Source organism: Furipterus horrens, unplaced genomic scaffold, assembly GCF_987537825.1.
Source record: "Furipterus horrens unplaced genomic scaffold, mFurHor1.1.pri manual_scaffold_17, whole genome shotgun sequence".
In the NCBI taxonomy this organism is placed as follows: Eukaryota; Metazoa; Chordata; class Mammalia; order Chiroptera; family Furipteridae; genus Furipterus; species Furipterus horrens.
The window spans coordinates 97,697,268-97,719,609 of record NW_028327187.1 but is presented as its reverse complement, the minus strand read 5'-3'; the positions used below and the strand labels follow the sequence as shown (position 1 = coordinate 97,719,609).

Below are 22,342 nucleotides of genomic sequence, written 5' to 3'. Positions count from 1 at the left end.
CTCACATCCAACTTGGCAGGAAAGCACAATACATTTTTTTAATGCAAAGCCGTACCTAGCTGATAAAAGCAGAGAGAGGCCAAAGAGTAAATAGGTATGGATTTGCTGGACAGAGAGGTCATGTTGAAGTAGAAAGCTCTAAAAATTCCTAGAAGTCAAGTGTAACTCATTGAGGTTAAGCATCACCATGATAATAAAAAGTCATTGCCTTTTGACCTCACACAAAATAAAGGCCTATGTATGTATTTCTGTGCTGACCATGCACAATGCTTTTATTTACATGCAGAATACTGTGTGTCTATTTCATATTTTAAATATTCTGAAAGTTCACAGAAATCAAATATAACTCATGGAGATCAAGCATCACCAAGATAATAAAATGTCATCACCTTTTGACCTCCCACAAAATGACGGCCTGTGAACTTCTGTACTGACCACTCACAATGCATAGATTTACATGTGGAATACTGGATGTTTATTTCACATTTTAAATGCTCTGTAGTGCATTACTTATTTGCTTGTCTCATGTATCCTGCAGCTCTCTAGCCTTTAAGCTTAGTTATGTACCAACCTGAGGGGCCTGGGGGATTTAGCAAACCTGACATCAGATGCCCAGCATGGCCAGCTTCATCAGAAACCTGCTGTGGCTCTCTCTGGTTTCTTGCCAAGTTCTTGCTTTGGCCTTTAGGATTCATCCTCTGACTTATACTCCAATAAGTCGTTTTCCTCTCCGGTCCTCTCAGGTCTGAACTCCTAACTTGTTCTTTCGACTTCCCGATTCTACCTTCCTAGACCACTACTGCCAGCCTCTAGTCATGCTCAAAATGAGAAGTTGTGCTAAGATAGACAACTGACACTTTTCTCTATTTATTCATGCTTCCTCCTGCTCCAGAGTCCCAAAACTTTCATCAACCTCTCTTGAATATCACACATACTGACCTAATATGTTGTGAAACACACTTGTTGGTGAACAAATCAGCATACCCCCCCATGCGCGCGCACACGCGCACACACACACACACACACAGCTGCTCAAACCCAGTGCCCCATGACCCCAGTGAACTGACCTATTCTTGATCTATCCAGTTTCTAGAACCCAGTCATCATTCACTTGTTCTGTACATAAACCAAACCTCATTGAAATCACGTTCATTTTCCCAGGACTCTCATTTCTCAATCAAACTGACATGTGAAATGTCAGATGAATTATGGTATATCACTTGAGTGATCAGAATAACATACTCCTGTATATTTAGGAGATGAATTATCTACTTATGTCAATATTTTAAAATACTGATGGTAGCAAGTGTCAAAATTATGTAAATTCATGATATATTTGCCACTTCAATGCCCCACATGCGTAAAATATAGAAGTCACTTTTCCAATAAATATAGAAGTCACTTTTCCAATAAAGCTCACTCTTCAAATAACTTATTATAACAACCTAAATTGATAGTTAACATTCACTAGGTACCTACCATATATGAAACCTTTTACAAAGATGATCTTATCTAATATCTAAAAGACAATTATTATTCCCACTTCACAGATACAGGTTTAGTGAGGTTCGGTTACTTTTTCAACATTACAATAAGAAATGTCCGAGTTTCTCCTTCTGAATGAGCGGCACCTCAGTGGGCGCCACAGACAGAACGTTTGTATCTCTTCAGCCTTCGTATATTGAAACCTAACCCTCACATGAAAGTGAGGCAGAGACCTTGTGAATGGGATCAATGCCCTTATAAGACCCCAGAGAGCCCTCATCCCCTTCCACCGTGTGAGGGCCATGTGACAAAAGACAGTTGCCTGTGACCTAGGAAGCAGGATCTCATCAGACACCAAGCAGCCAATACCTTAACCTTGGAGCTCCCAGCCTCCACAACTGGGAGAAAGAAGTTTCTGTTGTTTGAAGCCGCCCACTCTGTGGTATTTTCTTATATCAACTCGAATGGATCAACAGAGTAGGTTTTCTCTGCCTCCCTGCCACGCATTCCGTACTCCAGGTTTATATTACAGTTTAAAAGATAAAATCTACTTTTTACCTATATAGCTTTTATACTTCGCACTTTTAACTTTCCAGATTCTCTCATTATTTCTGAGAGTGATGATGAGTGTGAGCAACAAGGGCCCCAAGGTCAATGCTAGATACTTAGGAGCAGGCCTGTGAGAGTGGCCTTTCATGGTCAGGCTCAGTGGCCCCGCTCCTCAGACTTGCAGATAAACTGTACTTTTCCACCCATGCCCTCTTTGGGATGACATGGTGAGTGTCTCTGACTTCCTCCTTTCAAACCCTAGTTACTTTCCTAACTCTAAATTCCACAGTAAAACCCTGCTGTTGCCATTGCCTTTGAAGTGCCTTTGATGCTTGCGCTGAACCATTCTCTCCCCATTCCTGAAGAAATTTTAACTTCTATGCATGTCACCTTCATGACTTTTTTGAGTAAACATCAATAACAACAATGACAATGACAGGCCCATTCCTAGACTATATGGCACCTTTGGAGAATTAGAGAAGAGGTAGCCACTAGGGTAGACTGAGCCACTAGGGCCAGTCTGGACAGGAATGAGGCCTTTACATGAAGCAAGGCCCTGCTTCTTCAGCAGTGGTGTCTGCAGCCCCATGACAGGGAGCATGACTTGGATGCTTTATGAAAGGCTGAATTTCAGCTTTGCCTCTTCACCTGCTCCTCCCCCAGGCCCCCAGCCAAGCATGCCTGGGCTTTGAAAAATAGCACAACAGTACAAGGGCATCTTTGAACATAGACCATTAAAATAAACAAACATAAATAACTGTGATAAGAAAACCTCAAATTCAGAAATCTGTTATTCAAAATTCAAAAAGGATTCCAAAGTCCTCCAGGGATCTGAGATTATGACCTTATGAAGAATACACTAAATATAGTACCAAAATATGACCCCATGGATTAAGGGGAAATTTTTCTCTCAAAGGAAGTTTAGTAGATAACAAGAGTTTACTATCTCCACCAAAGAAGACTCTTCCTGTAAAATCTAGATGACAGCGTTTATCTTGCCTGCCAGTGAGAATCTAATAATCAACTCATAGAGATGGTAGATTTTTAGTAAACTTTAAGGGGGTATAATAAAATTTGAAGACAAAACTAAGAATTTTTATACTTTTTTCCCATATTGAGAATGTAATGATACAAATGAATTAAGTTCCCAGTCTTGATGTTAAATATTCTCTTTTATTCTAATAATTTATCATGCTTAAATGTTTTACCAGATTTGATATTACAGAATACTTTGTAATGCCATAACATTTATTGCTTATAAAGAATCTCACATATCTCATCTCATACTTAAGCAAGATGTTAAAGAGAAAATTACTGACCTCATCCAACAAATAAAACTTTGAGCTCGGGGTACTTAAATAACCTTTCTTAGAGCAACACAAAACTTTATCAACTGACCACATCATTGATTTCATTTATTAGGCACCCTTCTAAGGGCATAACACACATTCCATTTTATGGAACAGTAAACTGAAGAACTGAGGTTAAATAACTTGTCAAATTCTAATGCTGAGGGAGAATAAAATTGTTTGCTCTGGATGATTACCTATTTCACACAAAACCCTTTATATACATTATCTCATGTAAGTACTTAATAACCAGAGAGTAATATATTTATTGCCATTTTATCAATGAGAAATCTGAGATTGAGAAGGTTAACAAGATAACCATGCTCACATGACTAATGAGTGACAAGCGGAATTCAAGCTGTTCCCAAAACGTGTATCCCTCCTCCAACAGCCTGTAATTTCTCACTGCCAGATCATACTTTCCGTCCTTCCCATCTCACCAAACATATCTTGGACTCTGTATCTACTATTAATATTCCCGAGCATGGGGAGAGTTTATCTGACACGGCTTTGGTATTAAATCCTTTTCCGTAATTTTTACCAAAGTATCTGCTTTTTGCTTCTTTACTCAACAACATCTAACTCACTTCTAGAACTCTTTTTACACTGCCTTGAAGTTGTTCAGGTATTACGTTATTTTCCATTCATATTTTCAAGGTTCTTGTCTCATTGTAGAGGACATAGAGCTGGAAATGGGCCTGGCATATCTGAAAGTAAGTGATTTGGGGAATGAGAGGTAAATAGTGAGGGAAGTTGTTGGGGGTATAGCAACTTTGGGAAAAACATTGTTTGTTTGTTTGTTTTTGGTTTTTCAATTACAGTTGTCTCATTTTTCCCCCATTGCTCTCCCCCACCCAGCCCATCTCTTCTCGTACAATCATATCCCTCCCCATTGTCCATGTCCATGAGCCATTCATACACGTTCCTTGACTAGACCCTTCCATTACTTATACCCCTTCTCTCCCTCCCCCTCCCCCCATTGACTGTTATTCTGCTCCTTGTCCTAATTAGTTACTTTTTGTGTGTTGTTCTTTAGTTTCCTGTATTAGGTGATATCATATGGTATTTTTCTTTCTTTGCCTGGCTTATTTCACTAAGCATAGGAAAAACATTGTTTTAGAGTCTGAGGGTATGAGTTCAAATCCCATGGCTACAGCAACTAGATTTGTGACTTGTAAATAGCAAAATTTCTGTCGTATCGTACTTTCTGATAAAAGATAGGTTCAAAAAACCCTACCTGTCTCACAAGGTTTTGTATAAAGTTCAATATGATAACTATGTAAAAACTCTTTGAAATTATGAAGTGCCATTCAAATATCAAATACCATTTTAATAGCTAGTTTGTGATTAATTGATTAGGGAGCTTGTCTGTCAAGTATATATTGAAATCAATGGAATAAATGTGCTAGAGTACAGTTAAGACATGATTCAAACATGTTTTAAGAAGGATTATCTTACAGGATACGTTGAAAGGGAAAGAAAGAATAATAAGAAAACGGAGATGAAGTCCTAGACTATGATAATATCAATTAGAACATGAAAAAGGAAATAGATGTTAGTAACAAGTCAAATGTGGAATTGACAAGAAAAAGAAGGAAGAATATTTGAAACTGACTGAAAGATTTTTGGGGTCTGAGGGCTTAGAAGAGTCAGGAAACCATCATTAGAATAGTGGGAGTAAATCAGGGAGAAAAATCAGGAATCAGAAAACAAATAAACAAACAGTGCTTGGTTTTGAATATATTTAGAGCCATGATCTAAAAGATATAGGATATTATTCTATGTGGAATAAATCTAAGTCACTTAGCCTTCTGTTTCTATGCTGCTGCTTTTTGGCATTTTCAAATTCTCACTCATTTAACTTTCTGTACAGTTTTCATTGCTGATATGCCATGTGTTTGTGCTCCAAAAATTTTTAGCACCATAATAATAAGTTTTACTGCTCCTGAGAATGACCTACAATATTAGGTTATTATTGTTTGTGTTAGTCTTGTAACAGTATAAACTATTGATTGAAGTTTGACATTTTAAAAAATCACTAATAAACTGAAAGGAAGTCCACTTCTGCTGGAACTCTGCAGTGCACAGAAGGCAGCAGATGTTTCTATCTTCCCCGGGCTACACTTAATAGACATTCAAAAATACACAATTTTAAAGGGACCCCATAACATTTCTATCTTCCCATAAAACATTGCGATATGTCAGAGCAGTAACAGATATGGGAATGATGGCATAAGATCATCATAGAATAGATATTTATAAAAACCACCTTAAAAGAAGGGGCCATTTAAAAATACATATGTGTTTTAGGAGAAAGGTGCTCAGGATTGCATTGCCCCCCTCCCCACTTATTCATGATAAGGGGATCATGTAACTTAAAGAGGGTGAGTGAAGGTTAAAAGAAAAGTTCTTCCAAGTGAAAACTCTCTTAACTTCCAAAGTACAAAGTGCAAATAGACCCACTCATGTGTTTTCCAATATAAAAACTGAGAAACTTGTTGTCACGTTCTCATGAGTCTCTGCTACCCACAGCCAATCTGTTGTTTCATGTTGCGAGTTCTTTTTTGTTGTATTGCATATCTTAATAACTTTTTTTTTCATTTGCCAAAGTGAAACCCATATGCTTTTCCCTCGACATGAGTCTCCAGCAAAGACTATATCTGTTATTTCTGCTTATTTTTACATATTGAATTTTCATACAAAATTTCAAAGGTCATATTGTCTCTTGAAAGCTACAAACTGTTACAGAACAAGGCTGATTCCTGCCCTTGAAAAATGTTAAAGTAATTGAAGATAAGACAGACTATGCCACACACTCACACACAAATGGTCAGACTATGCATAAAGCAATTTTTTCAAAGAAGGAGGAAAAAACATGTGCCGTATTCATTTGCTGCTGCCAGAAAAAAAATTCTTAATTTAAAAAAGCCTGGGCATTTCTAAGATTTAAAGTATCTTTGGAAATTTTGTAATTTAAGTGTGTTATTTACTTGGTAAAGATAGGACTTTAATTGAAATCATCGGGCTTTATCCTTTACTAATTCAGAGATCAATAAATTCACCTTTGGCTTACCAATAATAAGCCACATGATAAAAACCTAGTGACAGAGTAGTTCATAAACCGCCGCCCTGGCCTAGCTTCTAAAAACCAACAAGCAGAGTTAGAGAAGTATCATGTATCTATAATAGAGGCATAAACTCTTTTTTTTAGGGGTAATTATCACTCTACTATTTTCACAGTATACCTTTCTCAGGTATCAAAAAATAAAGTCGATTAGATCAGAAGATAAAAGGCTTACTTAATAATTGACAGGCCTGAAATGCAAACCATAAGGGCTAAAATGTTCCATCACAACAGGGTCCACAGACATGCAGCAATCCCGCCCTTTCTTCTCCAGGGCTGACAGCAGAGCATGGCTAATAGATCATCACACTCGCCTACCGAGTCCAGATGGGCCCTTCTCAACACTTCAGTCCAAGAAGATACCACCAATTAATTAGACTTGGCACTTGAGGTTACTCTTTGTACTGCTTTCTTCCTTTTCTTTTTGGCACCCACATCTTGCTAAGTTAAAAACATATGAAACATCTTTTTAATGTGGCATTAGAAAATTTTGAGAAGTGACTGCCTAAATCTGCAAGTTTGGAGCTCTAAGGAAATGGAGCTCAGGAACTAAATTTACATTAGATTAGTAATGTATAGTTTTCTGCTTCATCCTAATGAACTCACTGGATTTGATAAGTAATTCTCAAGACAGCATGTCCTTAGCATCTTGGGAAACCCACAGAACTTCTGTTACTCCTCCTACATGTCATTTTGGGTTTCAGCATTCCATGATAAAAATCACAATTTTCTTTCTGTAATACAAGTTCATAATTGGGGGTGTTAATAAAAAGTTAGGGGAAAAATTCCTTCAACTTCTGCAATAGAAACAGATCGCCTTTGATTTCTGTCTTGTTTTGGAAGAAGCACATCCACCAAGGACTATTTTGGGAGTCGGAGAAAATGTTAAGAGTGCATGGGGCAAAGCTAGCTACCTTCTCGTAGCATTTTTGATAATACATGTCTATATTTAGTAAGTATGATTCATAACTATTAACAATGAATAATTCTAACTACCCCACCAAAATTACACAAAGATACATTTAGAATATAAACAAGAAAAGGAAGGATGAAGAACACATTTAGAGAAAGATAAAGAATAAAGTTCAGGAATGAACTATTTCTCGACTGAGATCCAATATAGGATCACAAATCATCTACGTTTTGTTTTTTTTTTAAATACTCACTTCCTCTAGAATGGTATTTATAAATAAAACATGCTAAAATAATTACCAGAGTAGAGCATGGAGACTATAATTAATAATACTGTATTGAATATTTGAAAGTTGCTAAGAGAGTAGACCTTAAAAGTTCTCATCACAAGGAAAAATAATCTTGGAACGCTATATGGTGATATATGATAATTAGACTTACTGTGGTGAGCATTTTGCTATATATACAAATATTGAATCATTATGTTTTACACCTGTAAGTAATATAATGTTGTACAAGAAGGTCTGTCCAGAAGTATCCAGCCATTTACTATGAAAAATAGAGACATTTATAGAAAACAATACAAGAAACATTGTACATAGGACAATGAATGACGCCTCAGTCCCCTTCAAAGTAGGCACGTTGGGACCTCATACAGTTCTCCCAATTGCTATCAGCTGCCCCACCATATTTTCCTGAATCTTGTCAACAGTCTGAAATCTCTTCCCTTTCAAAGGTGCTTTTAGTTTTGGGAAAACCAGAAATTGCAGGGTGTCAAATCTGGGCTATAGCAGGTCTGAGTCACATGAGTGATTTGATGTTTCACTAGAAAACTCTGCATGAGACATGATGCATGAGCAGGCATATTGTTGTGATGAAGCTGCCAATCACCAGTTTCCCATAACTGTGGCCTTCCGAGTCATCCAAATATTTTCCGCAGAGGAATATTCAAGCTTCACGCAAAATCTGATGCAGATTCATTGCTCTACTCACTCAGTCATTTTGAATGCAGGGGCCACACAGGACATATGCTCACTTAACAGTGCCTACTGTCCCCACTGACTAGTACAGTGAAGTTGTCATTGTTCACACATGTGCATTTCAGTATGCTCTCCTTGGCTGCCAGGTTACATTGATGTTGTACAAGCCATTCTCATTATATTAACAATGACTGGACTTTTTCTGAACAGACCTCATATATCTCAATAAAAACATAAAATAAGTACCAGAACAAAATGAGCAGTGAAGAAATGAGAAGATTTTGTAATTAGCAAGACTGTTTCATGCATAGAAAATAGAACAAATATAGTCATAGCAAAATAAGAGAACAAAAGCCTGAAGTAAAAGGAGTAATGAAAAGAAAGCACACAGGAAAGGATGATATGGTGTGAAAAGTCAAACCCCCCCCCCAAAAAAAAACTGTAGCATGGCAGAAATTGAGGATAAGATAAACTCTGAAGTTTTGATGGATTGGAAAAGAGGAAGGCAACTGAAAGTGATTAATGGTGTTGTTTTAGCAACAGGATAGAACATTATGGGCAGCTTTCTGAACAGATTGAAAAGGATGATGAAGGAAGAAAAGGTGCTTATCATGGGAATCAGGAGATGGTTAAGGCACAGGGCAAGAGAGATCTCAGAGTGGACTCCAGATTTTAAAATTATGATGGAGTGATTGATATAGATCACATAGTAGTAGTCTGGATGTTAGATGGAAACATATCTTTACATTATTATCAGTCATCACTGAGAAAGGGAAAGGAATAACTTAATAGGAAAGATAAGTTTGCAGGAAATTAAAAATGAAATGGAATATGTAAGAAGTGAGAGATTAGCAAAGAATATTCCTTTTTAAAATGGAGGTAAATTTAAGAAATATTTCCCTTTACAAATACAGTAGTAAGAACTTCCTCTTAAACTACATGAACACTTCTAATAAAACAACACTGCATAATTTCTTCTTCATAAACTCAATTAAGAAAATATTCAAATTCTAAATTTTGAAAACGTGGGTTTATTTTGCTTTGTGAAGTTTTCAGGTCACTATTTTATTAAACTTTTGAGTGACTTGACTTCCCATCCTCTAAGATATTATGGGATACGTATCTAGAAAAGTTTGTTCCCTGGTTTGTACATTCACGTTTCTTTACTTTGTTTTATTTTATTTTATTGAATTTTTATAAGAGTTTATTTGAGTCAAACTGATGACATCTTCCAGGGAGCAAGGCCTTGAAAGATCTCAAATGTCTCCCCATTTATGTCTTTTTTAAATAAATTGCCTTTTTCTATGCTCTTTCCCTTTTTCAGTTCAAATGTACTACGGTGCAAAAAACCTTGGGATAGAACTCTTTGCTGCCAGTCTTTGCAAAGAATCGCCATGGTTTCCAGCTTCAGCAGTGCTTGAATGGAACCTGTCGCTTGACCTCCATCCCAGCCAGCCCCAACAATCCATTCTTCTGCCACCTTCTCATAGCACCCTCAGACCACCCCAAGGCCCCCATCACTGTTCCAGCACCACAAAGGCACCACCCTCAGCTACTCATCATGAAGACCATGTCCACCTGACAGGTGTACCAGAACTTCCACCAGGCCTCGGAGGCCGCCATCAACTGGCAGATCAACCTGGAGCGCTATGCTTCCTACATTTACCTGTCCATGTCTTACTACTTTGACTGCGATGATGTGGCTTTGAAGCACTTTGCCCAATATTTTCTTCACCATTCTCAGGAGGAGAAGGAACATGATGAGAAACAGATGAAGCTGCAGAACCAACGAGGTGACCTTATCTTCCTTCAGGATATCAAGACACCAGATCATGATGACTGGGAGAATGGGCTAAATGCAATGGAGTGTGCATTACACTTGGAAAAAGTGTGAAGCAGTCCCTACTGGACTTGCACTAACTTGCCAATGAAGGAAATGACTTTCATTTGTATGACTTCATTGAAACACACTGCATGGATGAACAGGTGAAATCCATCAAAGAATTGGGTGACCACGTAACCAACTGGGGCAGGTTGGGGGCCCGTGAATCTGGCATAGCAGAGTATCTCTTTGATAAACACACTCTGCGAGATAGTGAAGAGAGCTAAGCCTTAGGCCGCCTTCCCACAGCCATGGATGTGACTTCCCTGGTCACTAAAGTGGTGTGTGCAGGTTGGAATTACCTTTACCTTGTCTATACCTTGTACCAAATCATCCACATAAGTCTCTCATTTGTACCATTCCTTCAAATAAAGTAATTTGGTAACCCCCCCCCTAAAAATTCTTTGCTATGTTTTATTACTGTATTTATTTATGTATTTACTACACACACCCAAAAATGAAATATACATATAAATATATTCATATTTGTGTATGCACACATACTCATTGTGTGAACTCAGAGAAGTCATTGAAACTGTCTAGGCTGCCTTTTACTATTCCATCAAATAAAAGGATTAGTTTCTACTCAAAGAAGTCAGGAATGTTATTAATGAACTATTAGCACATTGGAAAGTGGTTCAAAGAAGAAAAAGCACCATCAATACCCATCCATTCATTATTCAGTGATCTGCTTATCCACTCCACAAATTAAGTGCCCAGGTACCAGGTATTGCCTTGGTTCTGGGATTGCATCTGTGAATGAGACTAACACCATCCCTGCCTTCCTATCAGGTGTTGAGATTATTAACAAATGACATATTTATGAGAAGTCCTGAGCCTTCTTACTGTGGTAGGCAACAGTGCTTGAACACTTTCTTCTAAAGAACATTAAAAACATGATTATGAAAGCTGAGGGATAATCCAGATTACTGTCTTCTGTTCAGTTTGATTTTCTATTGTTATTCTATGGTTTTTAATGTCAAGAAGATAACTTCATTTTAGTTCTTCCTCATTGTGCAACTTCAGGGGGTACCAATGACATTGAGTATAATGTGAATGGAGTGCTCTTGAATTTGTGTGCTAAGTAGTATTGCTCCAACTGATATTCTTCAACTGGGTTAGTAACACTGTAAAATATTTTCAACTTTATATTTTAAAACAAATTCAGACTTCCACAGAAGTTGAAAAAATTGAATCTCATATTCTCGTATATCCTTCATCCAGAAACACTTTCTTAACTTCATCTTAAATATAACTTCTTTTCTGTCTGTATTTTTAGGGACAGTTTTGACTCAGAACAACTGTATAATGAAAACCTGTTTCAAGGTGCTTGGCATACACAAATAATTTTGGGATAAAGTTGGAGCATAGTGAAATAAGATTGCTTAATTATTATACAGGGGTGGGCAAACAAAGATTTACAGTTGTGAGTTTGTGAAACACACACTTAATAAAGCTGTTGTGATAATCATAACATGCATATCTTTTTCCATATGACCCTCTTTTGCTCATTCTTGTATGTATCTTCAAGCATAGGGGACCAAATTTTCTCATAGAAGTGCCATGTATGGAAACAGCAGAGCCAAAGAATTGGACTTGGAAACAAGAAAGCCCAGGGTTGGTTTTTATTTACCACTTATGAGTAGTGTGACCTTGAGCATGTTCGCTTATCATCCAGTATTTTAATTCCTCCATCTGTAAATTGAGAATAATATTGTGTATCTGTTAAAGGTTTTATGAGGATTAAGTGAGTTAATATTTACATGGGCTTAGAACACTGTCTGGCACAAAGTAAGCACCAATTATGGCTTGATATAAATAATTTGACAGGCAAACAAACAACACTCATTCTGTTTTGCAATATAAGACTATGGCTACATTTAAATGTTAAAATAATGACAAAGTCTGGTAGAGCGGACAAGGAGCATGTTTATCTATGTACTTAGGTATAGAAATATTTTATGTCTAAGTGTTCAGGGTTCCATACAATATCGTCGGCGGCGGCGGCGGCGGCAGCCGTCCGTCTCGAGAGATGATGGTGTAGCTTCTTAAGAGTCTATCTGCACCGCCGAGAATGGCTGTGCAGTCCGACTCGGGAGTGACACGGTATCTGTCTCCTCCCGTGTTGAATCAACATCTTGCGATGATGCTGGAGTGTCCTCTCCAGTGAAGCTGAAGCTACAGAGCCTGGGCAGGGTGATATGGAGGGTCTGCTGTTGCCCATGCAGCAGACCCCCCCTCTCTTCGCAGCTGAAGGGTCCAAGGGAAAGACGGAGTCAATACAGCTTGGCTTCAGGTGCGCCGCAGGAGTTGCCGGTGTTGACTACAACGTCAAACTGCCTTAGGGACTCCGGCTCCGGATTTTCTGTTGGGGTTTACTCCCTTAGCCTTTCCCCTGAAGAGGTATGCCGCAAGGCAGCGGAGGTTTTTTGAAGTCAGAGTTTTCCTTCTGATGTGCCCTGACTGGAAGATCGAACCAGCGACACTTAGCTCGCAGGCCGACGCTCAATCCACTGAGCCAAACCAGCCAGGAACTCCATACAATATAGTGAAGAGAAATTGATTAATCCAGGATTATAGTTAAAGGCAAACATACATATGATGTGGCAGTGATTGTCAAAACATTACCAAATAAAAAATACAAATAAATTTATTCCCTGAGTCTTTTTTATTATGAGAAGGAATTTATGGACCCTGTAACACTTAATGTTGACCTTCATTTCTCACCATATGGTTCTGGGACTGTAGCAGACTCAAGTGTTTGGTTGATCTTTGGCTTGAAGCCTAGAAATTTCTTGATACACAGTATAGCTCATTCTTGATATATAGCTGAATTCAAGGAATTGATGCCTGAAAATAAATTTAACTTGGCCATATTTGGAAACATCAAAGTAACTCAACACGTTGGAGAGGCACAAACTACATGAGCCCTCTTGAGGAAGACTAAACAGGTAAATGGAAGCAAGAAAAGAACCATGGGAAACAAAAAAGTAGATGAGGGAAAAAGAGACAAAATTGCTGAAAAAGTTATAGGATCCATCACAGTACATTGAGATGTATTGATAATGCCTTGAATGTGAAAGGGGTAGGTCAGCATTACTAATGGGAAGAAACTTTTGATGGTAATGGAGACAAAATCAATGGCAAGGCATGAAGGTAGATCCTAAGTGAAATATAATCAATTTCAGGGCTGAGGATTTCAAATAAAAGGCAGTAAGTAGAGAAAGGGGGTTATTATATAAATGATAAAACTGGCAAAGAACGCAGAAATGCCTGAATATTCTTTGAATTTCCAAATAAGTTGGGTTCTCCTCCACTCTCTGTAAGACTTTTTTTTTTTTTCGGTCTCTATTGATTCTCCTGCATTCATAAAAGGCTTTTGAACATTTGTTTTTCATTCGATCCACCTTTAACATTATTGGAGCCTCCTAATTACATAAATGCTTATATTACTTAATGAACAGAAAAAGCAAATCACTATTCGTATCATTTCAACTGAACTCAAGCTTACTTAAAGCTCTCCCAAGATTCTAAATGCCATACATTTACAAAAATCAATGTCTAGAAAATGTAACTGTCAAGAAAACTGCTTTAGTTACTATTTACTGGAGTAAATTTACTGGACACTAAGGCCCCTGAAACAAGACAAACTCTCTCTATACCCTAAAGCTACCAATTTCTTGATGGTGTTAACAATCTTTGGATGACAGCTTTCTTCTCTTCTGAATTCAGTCTGAGGATCCCATTAAATATATTTCTAAACAACAACAAAAATGTCTAGATGAGAGTATAAACCTATTTCAAGTCTTATCTCTGAAAGACTAAACAGAAACAGGCATTTCCTTCCAGGCAATGTCCAGGCATCCTGATTAAAGATTAACGTCAATTGTCAAGATTTACCACGTTAAGGGATCTGGCTTGAATTGTGATGCTGACTGGGTCAAAATTTGACTTAGTATTTTCTCAAGATACGTTATTCATCAGAGATTTATTTACCACTGATGATTTGCCAATTACTGGCATGTGTGTCAGTGGGAAATAAAATCTCTTGATGAGTTCCGAATTTATGGAGGGAGTCAGAAAAGCTGTAAATAGGACAAAGTATAGACAAGATTCTCTGTCCTGATCCCCATGTAACCAATGTTTACTTAACCAACATTAGGTAAACAAACACTGAATTTCTTCTAGAAGGCACACTAGCTAATGCCTAAGATGGATTTTTTTTAGATAATAATGAATTCTCTGGTAGGCACACAGGTTCTGTTCCCACTAGTGGTGTATGTACCCAAGCCAATTTAATTAAGCCAGCTATACTTATTTTTATAGTTATACAAATTAAGTAAAGATTATCAGCTGACAGATGTAAGTTCCTCAAAGAAAAGGGCTTTGTAATCCCCAAATAATTAGAATTGATTCTACTCTATATTTGTTGTTTAAATAAACATAACTACAAAATAGTTTATGCAAAAACTAACTTCAATGTCTTAGAAATTATAAATATGGTTACAAAAAAAAGAGTCAAATATTTGGCCACGTTAATGTAAAACTTCAATAAAAATAATAAAAATCTTTAGTTATTTATGCAGAAGGTATCACAGGTGTCTTAATTCTCATTCAGATATAAAGAAACTGAAACTGGAAATTATAGATTAAATTAGCTCTGAGCAATAGAAATACAATGCAAGGCATCTATGTAATTTTTTAAAAATGTAGAATAAAAAGGTAAAATTAAGTTTAATAATATATTATATTTAATCAAACATTCAAAAATTTATTTCAATATAAAATTATTAATGATATATTTCTTATTTTTTTCATGCTAAGTCTTCGAACTCCAGTGTGTGTTTTACATTTATAGCACATCTTAATTCATGCTAGTTACATTTCAAGTGCTCAGTAGCCACATGTGCCAAGTGTCTACCATATTGGATATGATTTATGCATGAAAGTGAAAAATGTAATTCATATCTGTGAATTTGTGTGGTATATGTGAGGTCTAGGTCAAAGTACATTCTGTTTTGCATATGGATATCCAGTTGCTCCATCATGATTTGTTGAAAACACTATCCTTCGTCCATTGAATTGATATTGCATCTTTGCAAAAAAATCATTGGGCAGACTGGTGTGGGTCTATATCTTGGTTCTTTACTCAGTCCCATTGCCCTATGTATCTATCTTCCTGATAATATCACAATGTCTTGATTTCTGTAGCTATTAAGTAAGCCTTAATATTGGGTAGGATAATTCTCCTAATTTTACACTTCCTTTTCAAAATTTTTCCTATTCCAGGGTCTGTAGATTTCCATAAAAATTTTGGAATAAAGTTTCTATGTCTACAAACAATCTTGTCGAAGTTTTAATTAATTGTATTAAATCTATAGACACAAATGAGAAGAAATGAGTCTTTACTATTCTGAGTATTTCAGTCCATAACCAAGGTATGTCTTTCCATTTTTTAGGGATTTCATTTTTCATCATTATTCTGTAAATTTCAACATATAAATCCCATTCATATTTTATGTGTATTCCTAACCTATGTAACCCATTTTCTTTGAAGTTAATGGTTTCGTGTGTTAATTTTAGTTTCTGCATGTTAATTTTTCATGTGATTGATTTCTATGTTAGTAAAATTACTGCTAATTTTTCTTTAAGTATTTGGAGTAATACTACAATAAATTTATTTTTCAGGGCTTTTTAGTTACATTCAAATTTGTAATGGTTGTAGTGTTATTCAGATTGTTTATTTCAGCTTGCTTGAGTTTTGTAGCTTCGGGTTTCAAGAAATGGGGTCTACTTCCAGGTAAGGTTGTTGTCAAGTTGTTCATAGTAGTTCCTTATGATCTTGTTAATGACTGCAGGATCTACAGTTTCATTCCTAATATTGGTGGTTTATGTCTCCATGTTTTTTTCTTTTTGTCAATGTTTCTGGATTTATATCAATAATATTGATTTCTTTAAAAGAACTTGAGGTGTTTCAGGAAAATTATATCTTTAAAGAAGAGCCAGGATTCAGTTATGTCAAGGAAATGGATACAAATCCTTAAACAAATTGAGAACTTCCACATTTATATTTATGGCATCAAAGTGCACATTACTGGACCACTTCACTAATGAGTCACAGTTCTCCAGATTTTATTGTATATGCTTAACAAATTTAATGATACTGAAATAACTTCTGTAATTTTGGAAAATCCAGACCAGATGGATTGAGTAATTTCCTCTTTAAATGATCTCTCTCAGATGTCTACATGTCTCAGAATGGAAATACCACAGATGAGACCTGCTTATTGGGGAAGCGGTAGGGGAAAAGGAGTTTATTCTGACCCACTCTATCCTTTGTGATCTCTGGGGATTTAAGGGAAAAGTAGATGCAAGATATGCCTCAGTTTTAATGTTAATGCTATGGTACAGCTGGGACTTGTCCTACATTTACTGAGAACTCTAATTTACGAAAACTAGATCCCAGCAGTTTGAAAGCAGATTTGAGACCTCTAAAGCTATTTCTTTTACAGTTTTTTTTTTCCACTTTTGGTTACAGTCTATCATATTGTCCTGATTCTTTTTTTATCTATGCACAACTTATTCTTAATCCCTTGAAATCAACTGCTTTTATGCATGTGATTATGCCTCCCCACACAGATTCTCCCAAATTCACAGCTTATATGTTTAGCAAATCATGCAAAATAATTAAGAAACAAGTCATGCAATTTTCTGTTGAACTTCATCATGTTAGAATATTCAGAAATTTTTTCTGATACATACTTGGGTTTTTTTTTTTCATATAAGAGAAGAGGAAGCAAGAACATAATAGAAAGAAGAAATGACCGAAGGTAGTGGGGGAATGAAATAACATGTATGTAGTGCTTTATATGTTGGTGATATGCTATACACCAACCAACAATAGCTAAGGGAGATAATTTGGAACAAAGAGAAAGAATGGTTTGGTCCTCTCCATTCTCGAACACCTGTAGGTAGACCTATGCAACTCTGGTCTCTCAAACAGCCTAAAAGAATCAACTTTCATGAAATACACACCATTGGGAGAAATTAGACTCTCAAGGCAGTAGCAACTAGGTGTTTTAACACCTTAGTAGCAAGTAATTCCTCAAAAGCTAAAAACATGATTAGTGTAAATTTAGACTATGTTTCTACCAAAGGCACTTAATCAAATAGTTAAATAGTACATGCACTTGCATACAAATAATGTTTTTCTTCCAAAAAAATAAAAAACAAATAATATAAAAAGAGGAAAGAGAAAGTAACTGGGAATATATACATTTGGTATTTGTCATAGGGTGGAACTGATCAACATCATTCTCTTTCAAAGGGGCTTCATAAATTTCTAACTGAAACACCATAATTAACAAATATTATTTTTAAAATATGAAAATATTTAAGATTTTGTAAAGCCCCACATCACTATTAGTAAAACCAAGTCAGTCAAAACTTCATTTCAACACTGTTTTTTCTTCAACGCAGTCTATAAGTCAATTTAGTTACAGTTTTCTATAACTTGGTCCATAAGTTTACTTGGAGAAAAAGTTTCAGCTTGAAGCCTAGAGATACGTGAATCTCCTAAAAGATAGCAAAACTTTATGTGTATGTATATATCATTATCTGGCGTATGGACTCAGTGCTCACATTTGATTCTTTAAAAAGATTGTCAACTACCAATTAAGAAAATACTAATTTATAGTTTTAGAGTTAAGTGTATTAAATATTAGCCAACTGGTTATAATGTGTAGTTTGATCAAAAGGGTAGTCATGTGTGTTTTAATTCCCTAGTCTATCACTTGATAAATAGAAAGCTTAATGTTGATGTCTTGTATCAAAAAATATACATATATATGGAAAAAACTAAAAAAATTACAATTTATCTTTTCAATGTAGAATCTGTGTATTCATTACTCTTGCTTTTACTAGACATTAAAGTGAATAATCTTATCTCATAAACAGTAGTCCATTCATATCAGTTTAATAAAATACCAGCTGAGAATGATACGGTTGATGAAATGATAACATTATCAGAAGCTAAAATTCTCAGAACTTGACAATCCAAGCAAGAGAATTAATATCAATAAACTATTCCAAAGAATAAAGAAAATGTCATGATTTATCATAGTCTGTTTAGGTTTCTATTGTTACATTTTATACTACAATAACTTCAGATGATTCATCCAGTTTGCTCTATATTTCACCAAATGACCGGCTGCGTGCTTAAGCTACAAAGTGCTAAAAATTCAAGACATGATGTTAGAAAATAAGAGGGCAGAGGAAAAGGAGCTATAGTGATGAATAATAATTAGCCCCCATTTCTAAGGATCTTCAAATCTAGTTGTGCAAGAATCTATACACATAAAAATGATTGTACATATAGAACAAGATCATTAACTACAAAAAATGATATTTTAAATTCCCAAATCCCTGTGTAACTGGGAGTGAGGAAATGACAGGGGTCCTCTCAGCTGACAATAATAGGAAGAACAAGAGCAGGAGATGTCTCCCTCTTCTTGAAGGGGCTACTGACTGTTTTGAGAATAACCCATTAGGAGTGCATCTGTTTGGAATATGTGCAATGGTCAGAGAAAAGAAGTTAGTGAAGTAAGTGACAGCGATGAGGCATGGTGAGTTCCCTGGGCATTTTGAGGAACCCCAAAACTGAGAAAGCTAGAGAGAAATAGTATAATAAATGTTGCTACAGATTTTTATATTTGCTTCTACATTTTTGAGGAACTTAAGTGCATGATTACTTAATTTTCTTTTGACTATTGTTTTCCTGAATGTGACACCTGTCTAAAATAGGACCATGTGCCTGTCTAGATTTATGAGGTTTCTATTTTCATATATTAACTTAATTCAGTATAACAAATAGATGAACAATGAAGATGAACAGTTTAAGTGACAGAGACAGAAGCCTGTACTGGGACATACAAGGAGGACTTGATTAAAGAATTAAGACGTAGCTCAGTCATGAAATTAGGTTAAGCTTCAAATCCCGAAAAAAAAATAATGGGTTGAATTTAGAGTACGATTCAAATTTAAAAGGAAAAAAAAAGGATGGGCACTAAGGACAATCATTTAAATGATAACATAAAATTGACAAATCCCTGTCATGGAATTCATGTATGAAATTCTATCATGCCTATTGATCTGTCTTGAAAAACTAAAAAATAGTGGCCAGAAGTATCATCAAGTTGCCGCGTTTTGAGTCGTGTAGCCTCCAACCTTAACCATATCCCAAAGAAAGCTAAATAAAGGAGTTTAGATGTCTATTGCAGTGCAATTGTCTGAGATTGGCAGCTACAAAGTGCCATTGGCAATTCTGATTTCCTTTGGGGTAGCTTAGTTTTCTTTCTCACTATTAGCACCACTCCCCTCACTCCACCCCCAAAGGCTAGCAAGCATCCCACAGAGTTCTTTGAGGCTGCAGGCCTAGGTTTTGGGAGGAGTTGTGAAGAAGTTGAGGAATGCCCACCTTTTATATCAGAAACATTCCCTGTTAAGTCATCAGAACAATCAAAATGCCAACCTAATCATGGGAGGAGAGACTGAAATGAAACTGTGCTCCTCCCTTTCTCGTGGAAGTTATAACTTGGCTCTTATGGTGCAGGAGCAGTAGGAGAATGTTCTTCCGACTGTGGCATCTGAAATCACTCTATGTGAATACAATAACTGATCCTTTAAAAATGTGTTTTCAATTACAGCTCACATTCAATATTATTCTGTATTAGTCTCAGGTGTACAGCATAGTGGTTAGATAATCATATACTTCATAAAGCCTTCCCCCTGATTATTTCCAGTACCCAACTGGCACTGTGCATAGTTATTACCAAATGAAGGATCCTTGATTGTTGAAAGAGAATTGAAGAGCTGAGTAATAGTTTAAGGAGAGCTTGATTCATTCAGTACAGAAATCAAAAGGTCTGACTGAAATTCAACCCATTAGGTTGATTTTCTCCTCCTATTGTGCTTAAGGCACTTGGCTGGTAATGCTGGGGCTCCATCAAGGAGGAACAACTACTGCTTCCATAGGAAAGGAGGAAAGGAATCATTTATCGAGTACCTGCCATATCCTGTGTGCTTTATACTTATGTCATTCAATGCTCACAGCAACATTATGATTTAGGAAATATTATTTTCACTTCACAGGATAGAAGTATAATGAAGTGGAAATAACATGGAATTTAGAATCAGATATACTTACATTTGACTTAGGGAGTAGCCTTTTAATAGTTCTGAGAAAAACATTTCAATTCTTGAGTCTCTTTTCTCATTGATCAAACAGGGAAACAAATTATCTTCTATTGTTAATGAGGAAATACTGGTCCTGCTCTATTTAGCCTTCATATGAAAGGCATAAATGTAACTATAAGAAAAACTTAATATTTCATATACCACATATTATGGGACAGACCCTCGTATATGCTAAGATTTATCCATATGCTCTTTCAAGGAATCCTGATAGCAATGGGGTGAGGAGGACTCAGATATTTGGCCCAGTGTTTTATTTTACTATTTTTTAAAAATAATTTATTTGTTTGTTTGTTTATTTATTTATTTTATTTTTAGAGAGAGGGGAAAGGAGAAAGGGAGGGAGAGAAACATCGCTGTGTGGTTGCCTCTCACTCATGCCTCCAACTGGGGACCTGACCTGCAACCTAGTCATGTGCCCTGACTGGGAATCGAACCAGGGACATTTGGCTTGCAGGCTGATGCTCAATCCACTGAACCACAGCAGCCAGGGTTTGCCCAGTATTTTATAGATGAGGAAACTAAAGCACAGAGATCAGGGGAAACCTGTCACAGTCTTAAAAAGATTACGTGGCAGAACTGGCATCAAGCATTTGATGCTATCATTCTAGGAAGACTTTTATGTGGGTGTCTGAGGAAGAACTGAGAGTAATGACAACAATAATGGCTTACATTTAATAAGTATTTAAGTTATGCCAGACTCTATTATAATCATATTACTTGAATCAACCCATTTGTTTTATGCTCAAAATGTATGAGAAAGATACAAGCATGTGCCCTGACTGGGAATCGAACCAGTAACCCTTTGGTTTGCAGGCCGGCACTCAATCCACTGAGCCATAGCAGAGAGGGCTCAGGCCTCAGTTCCTCTACTCTTGAAATGTTGTTATGGATTGAGATCTAGAATTATAGGAGGTTATATTTGTGAAGTCGACACACTCTCTATTTAATGCCACTCACAGATGCAACTCTGCCAAGGCAGCCACCCTTCAGCTCTCATTTGGCTTCTACATTCAGTCTTTTAAAATCCATCTTATTGTGATTATTTTTTGGTCATTATCCATTCACTTCTAACGTCCTGAACATCAGCTGGGGGCAAGGTGCAGCCTCCAATGTAATGTGGCTCCAGGCATAAAGATTAACTCTTTGTCTAACACTCCTGGATTTTCATCTCTTCAGCCTGGCTCCATGCCCACTTCACCCCTTGCCAAGATCCTTATATGTGAGTAATTCTATTACCTGGTCTAGTTTTGCATGAGTCTATATCTCACCCTGTTTCTGTGCAGCAAGTTTGTAGTCCCAAGATTTCTAATCTGGAAGCTTCTATTTCTGAATTATCTTGAACTAACTCAGGCTGTCAGGAGGTTTGTGTCCTGAAAATCTCCCTGAGTCTGAAGAACAAATGTTTTGTATAAATAGAAACTCAGATAAAACAGGGTGGAGAGCTGATATGAATAAGAGGGGCCTGCCACTAGAAGTATCTAGAAGATGCAGTTACCTACATGGGATTCTTGTCTTCACCATAGAGCAGAAACATAGGCATTCAGGCATTGAAAGATGACTACAGAAGAGTATGTAGGTGTGTGTGGGGTGGTATTGATGAAACAGAGCATTAATAATTTTATAATATTATAATTTGTTGACACCTTCTCTAGCAAAAAGTTGATTTTCATCACTCTGTATTACCTATATCCAAAAATCATTTTCCCTTAGATCATCTGCTTCTCCAAATAATATCAATAACCTAGGACCTCAAATTGAATGTCATATGCTCCACACATACAGAAACGTACAGAGTATCACATATATA

General features: G+C 36.5%; 1 protein-coding gene and 1 pseudogene across 1 annotated transcript in view; one reads left to right on the top strand and one right to left on the bottom strand.

Moving 5' to 3' along the window:
* The window catches only part of DMD (dystrophin), a 1,939,482-nt gene that overhangs the window by 1,883,118 nt on the left and 34,022 nt on the right, over positions 1 to 22,342 (bottom strand). The gene's annotated exons all lie outside the window — the stretch shown is intronic.
* On the top strand, positions 9,961 to 10,508 carry LOC149991673 (ferritin heavy chain pseudogene; annotated as a pseudogene).